The sequence below is a fragment of the Cryptomeria japonica genome, chromosome 8 (genome assembly GCF_030272615.1).
Source record: "Cryptomeria japonica chromosome 8, Sugi_1.0, whole genome shotgun sequence".
Lineage (NCBI taxonomy): Eukaryota > Viridiplantae > Streptophyta > Pinopsida > Cupressales > Cupressaceae > Cryptomeria > Cryptomeria japonica.
In genome coordinates, this window is record NC_081412.1 from 43,215,476 (window position 1) to 43,229,181 (window position 13,706).

Consider the following 13,706-nt stretch of genomic DNA (forward strand, 5'->3'; position numbering starts at 1 on the left):
CCTGGATGTAATGAAGGATGTGTTTGGCGGCTTTCCAATGAAGCTCATGTGGTTTCTACATGAAGCGGGAAACCATGCCAACTGCAAATTAAATATCAGGGTGTGTACGGGTCAAGTAGATGAGACTACCCACAAGCTGACGATACAAAGTGACATCAATTGGTGGAGAAGAACAATGAGCCTCAAGCTTGACTCTTGAAAGAAAGGGAGTTGGTGCAGGCTTGCAATCAGCCATATGAAAGTGTGCAAGTAGATCAAGAGCATACTTGGACTGCGATAGTGTAATCCCGGAAGGTGACTTTGAAATCTCTATCTCGAGAAAGTAGTGCAAAAGACCCAAGTCAGTCATAGAAAATATGTCATGCAAAGTAGATTTGACCCTGCTAATGATGGATGCAGTACTCCCTGTAATGAACAAATCATCAACATAGAGCACAAGTATCAAGTGAGAGTCATCCTATCACAAAATGTAGACATTCGGATCGGAATGACACCTGGTGAACCCTGCTGAGAGAAGAAAGGAATCCATCTTGGCATACCAAGCCCTGGGGGCCTGCTTAAGGCTATAGAAAGATTTCCTTAGTCTGCAAACCAAGGAAGTATCTTGGATGAAACCCTGTGGCTGCTCCATATAAATCTCATCATCAAGATCACCATGAAGAAAAGCACTCTTCACATTCATCTGATGTACAACCCAACCATGAGCTACAACAATAGCAAGTGTCAAGCGAATGGATTTCATCTTGGCTATGGGCGCAAAGGTCTCAGTATAGTCAACACCTACAGCCTGAGAGAAACCTTTCGCAACAAGCCAAGCCTTATACTTATCCACACTACCATCTGCATCATACTTGGTCCGATAGATCCACTTACATCGAACCATCTTTCTCCCCTTAGGGAGACGGACTAAATCCCATGTGTTGTTCCTCATCAAGGAACTATACTCTTCCTCCATAGCTTGGTCCCATTCAGGAATCCCTGATGCTTCCTGAAATATCTGTGGATCGGAAGTGGTAGCAATGAATGCATGTGGAAGATCTTGATGCTGTGATCGAGTTCTCCGTGTATCTAAAGGATCCCCAATAAGAGAACCCGCAGACTCAAGTGTCTGTCGATCCCAACGAGGTCTAGGGGGAGGTGGAGAACGAGGCTCCTCAACTACAAGTGGACCCTGCGGAGGTGTAACCCTGCAAGTTGGAGTTGAAGGAGTCTCATCATCTGAATCACTAGCATCACTATTCACAATGGAGGAAGGTGGAGGAAGCAGAGAGGCTAAGCTAGGAGAGCTTTCCTCAAAGTGAACACTCCTCTCAATAAACATCTCATGTGTCTCAAGATCCATCAATCTATATGCCTTAACACCCTCAGGATATCCAACAAATATGCAAGGCCGACTCTAAGGTTCCAATGCCTTGCATTTCTGTGGAGGTATGCGAGCCCATGTTGGACACCCAAAGACTCTGAAATGTCTCACAATCAGTTTCCTACCAGCCTAAGCCTCAAAAGGAGTAACACATTGCAAAGCTTTGTGAGGAGCCGAATTCTGGATGTGTGTGGCACAACTGATAGCCTCTGCCCAAAAGGTGGGATCAAGAGATCGTGCATGAATCATACAACTAGCCATTTCTTTGAGAGTTCTATTCTTGCATTTTGCAACTCCGTTCTGCTGTGGAGTGTATGTTACAGAATGCTGAAGATCAATCCCCTCAAATGTACAAAAATCCTCAAGTCTCTTGTTCACATATTCCCTTCCATTATGTGTGTGAAGAATCTTGACCACTTTCTTGGATTGCTTCTCCACACGAGTCTTGAAGTCCTAAAACCTGTCAAATACTTCACTCTTATGAATGAGAAAGTAGACCCAAGTGAAGCGGGAGTAGTCTTCAATGAAGGTGAGGACATAGCGGGCCTTGCTAAATGAAGGTGCTAGAAATGGACCTGCTACATCGTTGTGAACAAGTTGAAGAACTTCCAAAGCTCTCCAAGCTTTCCCCTTATCAAACTTCTCCTCGGGAGGCTTGCCCGTGGAACAACCTGAACATACACCCTTTAAAAAACTGATTAGAGGTAGACCTGTGACCATGTCTTTAGTGCCGAGCTGCTGAAGATAGTGGTAGTTGAGGTGACTAACCCACTCATGCCATAGCTTACTTTCTGAATTTGAATGAGTAAGCAAGGCCCTAGAAGGAAAAATTGGCACAAAGTGGGAGAATGAATAAAGCCTTGAGTTGTCATTGACTTGTCCCACTGCTACCAATGCATCATCATCAAGTTCCTTTACCACAACTGAATCTGGTGTAAACTCAACCTTTTTCTCATTCCCATAGTGAGTGATTTGGTAGATAGAGAGAAGTTTGGTAGACAAGTTAGGAACATAGAGAATATTTTCAAAAGTTCCATCATCCATGTCAACTGAACCTTTCCCTTCAACTTCTACTTGTGTATCATCACCTATGTAAATGTGAGGTACTGTAGATGGCTCCAATGAAGAAAACTGCTCCTTTGTAGAACCCATGTGATATGAGGCACCCAAGTCAAGTATCCATTGCTGTGAAGAACCTGTTGTAGCCACAAATGCTTGCCCTTTTTCCTTAGAATGTGAGGAAAAGGAAGGAGATGAATCCTTCTTTGTGTAGGTGGATGGTAAGTTGATGTTATTTTTTCTTAAGAAGATTAGTTAACTCATCAACTTGCTTTGTGTGGCATCGATGCTCATCATGACCATACTTCTTGCAATATGCACAAGTTGGTTTATCCTTCTTAGGTGGTGTCCCCTTCTTGGAAGAGGATGAAAAATCGCCTTGTGATGGAGAGGATGATTGTCCTTTTTCCTATTGTGGCTTTGAATTAGATTGCTTCTTCTTCTTGTTGGAATCTTTGCCTTGACTTCCTTGATTCCCTTGATTAGCCACCAAAGCCTGGGACTTTGAAGACTTGAGAAGCCCCATGTTCAACAACTTAGATTGTTCCAATATCAACATTTCTGTGAAAACATCAAATGAAGGCATAACATAGGAACTCCCCATTATCAAACGATGAGTTTGGAAGCTAGACACAAATGTTGCATATACTGGTGCAAGCTTGTCCAACAAGTTGAATATCAACTGAGCATCCTTTTTGTCAATTCCACAATCCTTAAGCTTTGCTCTTAGCTCATTTGCTTTGGTGACATAATCTTGGATTGTATCAAAACTCTTGGGATCTAAGTTGGTGAGCTCATTGTCAATCTTATAACCTCTGATTTCATCAACTTGACCATACAATTTTTGAAACATATCCCAAGCATCTTTGATTGAAGTACATTTCTCAATATGAAAGATGAGGTCATCTGATACACACTTGCGTAAAGTTCCAAGAGCCATGCAATTCTTAGTGAGCCATTCTAACTAAGTATTAGGATCAGCCTTAGGATCAGGTGGTCTTGCTATTGTTCCATCTATGTAATGCGTGAGACCTTTTTCCATTAATTTGCTCCATACCTTAATTTTCCATGATGCATAATTATGTGGAGTTAAAGGTGGAAATGTATGAGGACTCATTGCAACAAAAATGAAAGAGCACAAGAAAAGAGAGGCACAATCACACAAGACACCCCCCCAAATTAACTCAATCAAAGAACCTCCCCAAAAGTGATGATTTGACACTTTATACTTAGTGCGTGTACAATGGGCCACTTGCAAAAAATGATGAAGTGGACTTCTGATTTCAATTTTACAGTTGCCTCAATAAGGCTAAAAGAGACTCAAACTAATAGTGCAAAAGATCTAAACTAAGATCCAAGCAATTTACAAGTACCAAATAGGCCAAATAAGACCAATATCTTAAAGTACAATTTCCACTTGAAATATCTGAAATCTGATCATAGATTATGAAAGTAGATAAAAAAACATGCACTTTCTAAAAAAAGGGCACCTGAAAAGGAGGTGGTATGAGCTCAAACGAGGCCTTTGAAGTTGCAGAATTGAGGATTGGACAAGTACAGCTAAGAGAATCCAAAAATTCTAAAAAAGCTATGCACCAAAACCAAAGAATAACCACATCACTACGCAAAACATGAAAAACTAGCCCAAATAAATAAAAAATGCACCCAAAAAGGAGCAAAATTGAGCAAGTTATGGGCCTCCAAAGTTGACCCAAAAATCCAAACTGCTCAATGGAGAGGGGTCTAAAAATTTCCAAATAAATTGCTGACTAGGTGCTGACTGGGCGCTGACTGTGTGCTGTTGACTGGGCAGAAGCTGACTAGGTAGAAGGTACGGATCCCAAAAACAATTTATTTTTTTTTTATTTTTTTTTTTCAAAAAACTATTTTCAAACTGGAAAATAATTTTCAGAATTTTTTTTTTTTTGAAAAAAAATCTGAAAATTTTGTACCGTACCACCCAAATTGGGCAGAAAATTTCCTCCACACCCAAAAATCGATTTTTGCCAAAATAGATCGAATTTATACTCGATTTTTATGGAAACGGCCTCCCGGATGCAATGGTAAGGTTGAAAACACTCTAAGATGTCTCCAAAAATAGAAGCCTTTCATGATGTCTCCAAAAACCAATCAATGAAGCCCCAATGGCTTTGATACCATGTGAGATTTTGCCAAGATCAAGGGCACAATTAAAAGCATAAAAAAAGAGACAATATAATGACAAGAAAAAACTGTATTCTCATCAATAAGCAAATGATCAACTGGATTCACCAATACAGTGAATATAGACCTGCTTATATAGGCAAGGCCATATGGATGTACGAGCACACAATCATGACATGTGGCTCAATGAGAAACAAGGGTAGGTAAGAAATACTAGAGGTAGGTAGGAGAAATAATATAATATTCCACAAGAGGTGGATGACCCACCGAATGTGGAGTGTAACAACAAAATAAGACCACAAAAGGTGGAATTTCTCCTACAAGCTCTATCCCTATGTGCACACTTCCCTAAGTGTGTCAAATCCAAACTACGAAGAGATGCATTAGACTAAGTTAACTTAAGTAAAGTGTAATAATATCCATAATGAACATTTATTTACACCAACATCAATTATCCCTCATTGTCTAAGGATGGCAACTCCTTTGAGGATATAATGTGTTGACTAAGTAATTTTTTCAAGTATGACACATGAATTTTTTTTTATGCATCCTATTGTTTGGTGAAAGTTCCAACCTGTAGGCCATTTCATCGATCATGTTCATAATTTTGTATGACTCATAGTATCAAGGTTTGATATTTTCGGCTCCCTTCTTGATAGAAGTATGCTTATATGGCTACAATATCAATAAAATCAATTGTCAAACCATAAAGAACCTATCTATTATTTTTTTATTTGCATAATTATTTTATCGATTCTATATGCTTACTATAAATTACCCTTTAGTGCCCTCTAATCTCTTGACTATGACTAATCAAATCACTTGTTGTTGTTACCTTGTTATCTAAAATTGATAGACCAGTAAAAGATAATGACGTAGCCATGACCCAGAGGATCCTCCGAGAGAACAGTCTAGATCATGTAGCAAGCGTAACACAATGGAAACAACAACACAAAACATAGAAAATGGAAAATCAGATATCTGCATCATCATATATTCATCATAGAACATCCAGTAATATCTAGGTTACATGCAAGCTAACATGCTCGGTTACAAACTACATCTCAAAACACAATCCATCCGAACCTCCAAGAAGTATCTGAATTACGATTCATGAATCTAGATCATCATACTACTTCACTATATCTCAGAGGATCACATACAACAATATATATACCATCCGGAACACATCAGTGTGGGCCACAAAAGATTACATTTACCAAGGAAGGAAAATGAAATGTGTAAAATAGGTCTGCCCCAAAACGTGAAGATCTCATTTGCCAAGAACAAACATGAAGTGTGGACCACAAAGGAGGGTTAGCCGAGGGACTAAGAACATCGTGTGTGGTGCCAAACTGTTCCGCAATCTAAGGTATCACTCCACACAAGAAGAAATCTCCAACATAGACGGTAAGCTCAAAACTACTCTGGAACTAAGAAACAGACACTCCAGAAGGAATATCTTGTTGGAAAAGAATCCAAATGAACTGGAAAGATGGAATGATGAACAAAGACAAGCCTAGAAGCCAAAAATCTAATCCATAATGAAAAAGAAACAACTATCGGAAAATGCTAAAAGTAAACAAAAATAGGAACAAGAACAAAACTAAAAGCAAATATTTTTGGTTGATGCAAGATTGCTCGTAGATCAGGGATGCTCCTGCATCACATAATGTGTCATACCATAAATAGCCTTATAAGGTATCATTACAATAGTCATATGATGTGATGTATTTTAGTAGAGTTCACCTAGGTGCAACCATCCAATTCTTAGAATTTTACTAGTTTGAAACATAGCTTCTCAAGTACCCCTCAATACATTTATTCACTATCTTTATTTGTCCATCAATATAGGGATGGTAGTTGGTACTTGGTGTGAGATCTACTCTTATCAATTGAAATAACTCTTGCCATGAAAGGAACTATAATATTTGTTATCCCTATCACTAAAAATACTCTTAAGAATGTCATGAAGTTTGAATATCTCCTTGAAGAATATGTCCATCACTTGGGGTGCCTTGAAATATAAAGCAATAGTATTTAAATGTGCATACTTTTTTTCAACCTATAAACAACAACATAAATATAGTCTCTACCTTGTCTCTTGGGTAAGCCTATGACAAATTCCATGGATAAGTTCTTTCATTTCTAATTAAGAATTAGCAGTGGTTAAATCATACCTATTGAAAAGATTTTCCTTTTCTCAATGGAAAATCATGTATTATGTGATATTTTTATGAACATCCTCATTCAATATTTTCTATGGAAACCTCTCAAAAGCATTCATGTGTGTCTTATAATACCCTTTATGCCCTAGGATTGTAGTATCATGAAAGACTCTCAAAATCTTCTCCTTGATCTTAGACTCAAGCAAAAGAAGATTTTTTTTTTTTATAGGATTATCCCCTCCCTCACAATACACCTATCATATTTTGAAGCCTTAGAAATGATGTTAGTTACTTGAAATTTTATTCTCAGCCTACTTAGCAGTAGTAGAAACCCTCCAATCAATAAGAGGAGTGAATAATGAGCATAGAGTGTGTCTCCTAGAAAGTGCATCGGCTATCACATTCCTCTTGTCATTCATGTAGTCTATCTAAAAACCATAAGCTTGTATCTTTCTTATCCATTTTATTGGTGGTCATTCATATATTTTTTAGTCAAGAAGAAATGTGGACTATTATGATCAATCCTCACAATGAATTTCCCACAAACTAAATATTGTCTAAACTTCTCTAGTGCATTCATGATTGTCATTAATGGAATATACATTCTCTAAACTATTCAATTTTATACTCTTGAAAGCTATTGGATTCCCTCTTTACATAGGAAAATTCCAATGCATTCTATAGAAGCATCATATTCAAATCAAGAATGACAAGTACAAGGCATAAGCTTATTACCTCCTTCACCTTGTCAAAAATTTCTTGAGCTCCTCTTCATTGCATCCAAAGGATCCTTTCTTTGCGAAATTCAAGGTTTCAACCAATTGAGAGAAATATTTTACACCTAAGAGAGGGAGGGGGAGGAGAGGGAGGGAATGGGAGAGAGATACACCTAAGAGAGGAGTGAGATAGAGAGATAGAGACTGAGAGGGAGAGGCAAGAGATAAATGAGAGAGAGAGAGAGAGAGAGAGAGAGAGAGAGAGAGAGAGAGAGAGAGAGAGAGGGCGACATAGAGAAGGGGACTCAGAGAGAGAGAGAGAGAGACCTAAGATAGGGGGAGATATAGAGAGATCTAAAAGGTGGATGAAGGGATTGAGAGAGAAAGAGAGACCTAAGAGGTGGAGGGAGGGAATGTGAGATAGAGACTTAAGAGGTAGAGGAAGGGAAGGTGAGAGAGAGAGAGAAAGAGAGGGTGAGTGATAGAGAGAGTTTGAGTGAGAGGGAGGAAGTGATGGAAGGAGAGTGCAAGAGACTAGAGAGAGAGAGTTGCGAAGAGAGGGAGAGAGTGAGAGAGTGAGAAAGAGAGGTAATGTGTGTGTGTGTGTGTGTGTGTGTGTGTGTGTGTGTGTGTGTGTGTGTGTGTGTGTGTGTGTGTGTGTGAGAGAGAGAGAGAGAGAGAGAGAGAGAGAGAGATGCACTTGACAGAGGAGGAGAGTGAGATAGAGAGATAGAGGTAGAGAGAGAGAGTTGAGAGAAAAAGAATGAGAGAGAAAGAGAGGGAAAGAGAGTAAGAGAGAGGGAGAAATAATGAAAGAGAGAGACACCTAATAGAAGATGAGAGAGATAGATAAATAGATAAAGGTTGATAGCCAGAGACTTGATAGAGAGAAGGAGAAAGACTTGAGAGGAAGATAAATGGAGCAAGAGGGGTAGAGAGAAAGAGAGTTAGAGGGAAATAAATAATTGACAAAGTAAGAGAAAGGGAGGGAGAGGGAGAGGGAGAGAATGGGAGAGAGAGACACCGAAGAGAGGGGGAGAGAGTGAGAGATAGAGATATTTGAGAGAGAGAGAGAGAGAGAGAGAGAGAGAGAGAGAGAGAGAGAGAGAGAGAGAGAGAGAGAGAGAGAGAGAGAGAGAGAGAGAGAGGGAGGGAGAGAGTGAGAGATAGAGATATTTGAGAGAGGGAGAGAAAGAGAGGGATAGACGAATGAGAGAAAGAGGGTGAGGGAGATGAGAAAGAGAGGGAGAGATACCTGGGAGAGGGAATAAAGTAGAGAGGGAGGGGCCTAAGAGACAAAAAGGTAGGGGTTAAGGAAGAGAGAGGGGGAATGTAGGGAAGAGATGAGAGAGATAATGTTGATACGAGCATGTTGATTACTGAAATTTGACTAAGTCTGAAATTTATAAGAATACTAAAAAAACTAGAATTTGCATTATAACTCTTAGAGATCTGGAACCACTCTCAAACATCCTGACAATATATACATAAAATATAACTTAAGAGTGGTGTCACTTATACTCTATATCAATAGCGACTCTATGATGAACTCATCAATAGTGACTCTATGATGAACTCATCATTCATGAATCCGTTTTCATTTGGGTGTGAGTGTGCTTGCATAAGGGTTCTAGATAAGGTCATTCCAATTAGCTTCAATGCTTTTCATTTATTAAATATCCCATTACATGGATCATCAAGTAGTAGTGGAATACAATGATGCTTTCACTTATTTTTTCAAAGTTATTTATTATGCACTAGTTAAACAAAATTTATTTGCATTTACCTTCTTGTAGATGTATCTATTCAGTAAAATAAAATAAATCTATTTGATTGAGAAGAGATAGTTTTTAGAAATGAAAATTACTCGTTCTTTGTTATTTAATGAGATCACAAGGATAGGATGACTTAAACCCTAAAACACTTAATTTTGTGAATAGAAGTAGTGAAGAAAATGTCCATAAATTGAGGTTTCAGTTTTTTTATGGTTAAAAATATAAGAGAAGTTGCATTAGTAAAACTAATGAATGCATGCTTAACTCTATATATTGAGTTTTGAGATAATAAGGAGTTTTGTATTGTGATGATAAAGAATATCGAGAAGAGAGGTTATTGTATTTACAAACAAAAAGCAAGTTTAGAGGCCCATTAAATGTATGAGCTCATTTCTCTCTGTATTGCCTTTTGGCTATCATCCAAACAACATAATGTAAACAATGGTCTAATTTAGAGGATGGTTATAGTGAATTGATTAAACTACAATTTAGGCAATATCATACAAGAGGCTTCTTTTGTATCTATAATAGTTGATGAATATGCTAAAAGGTTAGTTTTGCAAACAAAATCATTGATTTGCATTGTCCAAAATTTTAATTGTATAAAAGTCATAGATGCATGGGTGAAAATCATAAATATTTAAGCATACTTTGTCATAATTAATATTGTTTATGTCTAACCCTTTTTTTTTGGTTTAATGGTTGAATGTTGCTACCAATCATTTATTCAACTAATTTTATTCAAAGCTAATGTTGAGTTTTGAATAGCTGAGAAACGTATACGCAAACAGTAGAGGTGGGGTTCAAAAGCGCGATTAGGATAGGAAGGGAAGGCCACGTGCATAATTTAGTGGCCTTTTCTGCTGTACAAGCGGATAGCACACGCTGTGACCACATAGTGGCTGCGTCCATACCTCTTTTCTAATGAGGTATTTTATGCATCAATTGCCTTGCTACTAAATCCATCTCCCTACTCTAGTTTTTGAGTAGGTGATATATGCCTAATTTTGATTTGACGCCATTTTGGAGTAATATAAATATAGTGGGATCATTATTTCTGTTTAGTTATCAAGTGTACATTTGTATATACATGTTTTTCTTATTTTATTTTATTTTATATTGAATGAAGTAAGGAAAATTACAAGGAAATGAATAGCAGTCTTAACAATTAAATTATGATAAAAAAATAGTAGGAAAACGGTTAAAAATAAGATGCCATTTCTTTTTAGTTCTAGAACAGTACCAAAAAATATGCTTTAAACTTTCTTTATGTCGACAAAAAGGACACGTAGTTGCTTGCAATGCCAAGAACTTAAGCTTATCACCTACAAAGAGTTTATGATGCAAAAATTTCCACGACAGAAGTTGAACATTTGCCTTAGCCTTAGAGTTCCAAATCTGAGCACTCAAACTTCTCCATACTCTTTCTTTTAATTTGCAATTCCATTTGATGTTGACCCTTGGGTTAGTTTTAAAGGAGGGAGAATCTGCAGATAATTTTTTCAAAGGGAAGGTAATGGAAATTTGCCCAACCACATCCAATCCTTAAAGATGTTGCACTCTAAAGGAGAGCATGTCCTTAACTTCTTCTTTTTCTTTGTCTTCCCTTATTTCTCTTTAAATATTATCTCTAGTCTTTATTTTTCAAGAGGCTAGCACTTAAATTGTTCTTGTTACGAACCCTTCCTTTTTCTCTTATTTTACTATTAGTACTTCTACTTATTTGTATTATTGAAATTGGTCATGTTTAATTTTATGATAAAATAGATATAGTGGAGATTAAGGTAGGGTTATTTTTTAGGCTTCTAAATAGATGTTTCACATATTTGATATTTATGTTGTAGGTATGTATTAAAATAAATATTTTCTTAATCTTATGTTGGATTTTATCATTCTTAAGACTGACGGATAGAGTATCTATTGAGTTTTTCCTTCTTAATTCTTAATTTTTATTCCTAAATACATTATATCTATTTTTTATTGTAAGAAAATATTAAATTGGTCTCCTTCTTCATAAAGCTAGCTCTTAATATGGTATCTACTTTGAATGCTTCTTCATTTTGTGTGGTTATATTGTTCTATAGGATTAGCTTTATGTCTTCTAGAAACCCTTCAATCATATAATATATAGAATATGAACTTATTGTAACGAATCCTACCATCTCTTTTACAATGACTCTTTGGTTATTTGTGTGGTAGTAAGAGTAATGTCCATTGCCAAAAAATTAACAAATAACAAATTTGGAACATAAACAACAACATTCACTCAACAACATGAACTACTCTTTGCTAACTATGTTTAACAATAGAATCAATTACATTGAAAATTACACATAAAATTACATAAATGATTTGAAACTCCAACAATAAATTTATTGATTACAATTAGATCTCTACAACAAGGGACTATAATGACAATCATGTATAAAAATAGACAACAATAAGAAATAATTTCCACATCGACTTATTGAAATCTCTTGCAAATAAATTAAAAACATAATGGACTCTCTAATTGAGAATCTCCTCTAAGAACCAAAGGGTTTTCATCCTATGCTCCTAGTAACCAAAGGGTTTTCATCCATTGATTGTAGTCTCTAATTTTTCATCCATAGAAAGACTTGAACACAAAGTATTTGACAAATAAAATAATGTAACTTGAAACCTTACAATTGAAACATTTTCCTAATTTTATATGTTCTATATGTACAAGAATAAATAGGTCAATTTGAGCCCAAAATGGTGCCAAGACCCAAATTCGAATCCTACATGTCACATTACAAGTTAGCCTTATAGGCCTTCCAAGCTTTTAGTATCAAAGTTTTGGAAATTTCCTTCTTGTCCAACTTGGCATTCATTGGGTCACAACCCCAATCCTTGTCATATTATCTCTGTGGTATGTGTCAAGAGGTACCCTAATCCCCAACACTCACTAATTTCTTGATGAATCGGGAAGTAGGGTGAACTCACAATAATGGTTCCCCTTTTTTTGCCAACTTAGACACTGAGATGAACATTTTTTAAATAATCTTCACTTTCTGACACCTATAACTTTTAAAACATTAAGAATTTGAAGATGATGTAAATTAGTGATTTGTAACACTTTGTTTGCAGAATCTAAATATATTTTTTTCAAATTTTTTTGAAGAAAATTGTTTTTATTATTCCATCTCCCTCGAAAAGTAGTTTTTTACAATAAACAACTTTTTTTAAGAGTGATGTGCCTCCCGAAATGTATAACTATTTTTCTATAAATGATAAAAAGTCACTTCTTTCAAATTTTGGTTTGTAACATCAATATCCAATGGATGGAATTGGTTTGATAGTGATATGTTGAATATTTTTCATTTTATTAATTTTTGAAGTCCGGCTAATTATAATTTAGACATAGGTGTATGTTTGAACACATAACTTGTTCGATATATATATATATATATATATATATAGAAATTCAATTTTATTTTATTTTGTTAGAAAGAAGACATCAATATGTATGACATAGATATTTTTCATAATTTTTTGAATTAGTTTACTATTTTTCCCAATGCATTGAACAGAGAAGTTCATGTTCATTGAAAAAATAAGATCATAATAAACTCACAATGTAATAAAAATATAGTAATTGGAAAGCTTGCTTTGAGGACTACCATACTATATTTTGGGTTGTCAAGATCATTCCATTTGAGCCTTCGACTAGAGGTTTGAAGGCCAAAAATATGTAGAAATTTGTAGAAAGTTTCAGAGAAGTGTAAAAAAAGGGATTTGAACGAAGGGAGGTTCGAATGAAGGGAGGTTCGAACAAACCCCCCTAAATACCTTTGAACGAAGGGAGGTTCAAATGAACCCCCTCGAATATAATTAAAAATCAACAAAAATAACCATTAAAGGGGGTTCACTCGAAAGAGGGGGTTCGAGCGAAGTGGGGGGTTCGCGTGAACCCCAAAGGGTAGTTCAAGCGAACACCCCTAGTTTGAGTGAACACCCTCTGAATTTTTTTCTCACCATTATGTTTTTCCTTCCTGGGTGAAAGTGGGAACCATTATTGTTAACTCACCTAGGAGCTCCATTGTACAACCCTAATGATCTTTATGTATGCATTAAGTGGAACCCTTGATCATTCTCTCTGACCACCATCTAGCATGCATCAAGTAGTACCCAACCACCAAAATCCAACATCATCCTAAGTGAACAATCCTTTGTCTATTCTTTGAAAAAGGGACATAAAAAGTCCTATCTTAAGATTTTCTTATCCTTAAGCAATGAAAATTAAGATGCTTAAGAATCTCAGGCCATCCTCATGTGGCATCTTCAACTACTAGGTTTATCCACTTAGCTAGATGTACTCCATGATTCTTTTATTCCTTGACTATTTGAAATAGGTGAACATCAATTCCTCTGTGAACAGAATCAATTGTCCCTCATTGTCTAAGGATGTCAAATCCTTTGAGGGTATAAAGTGTTGACC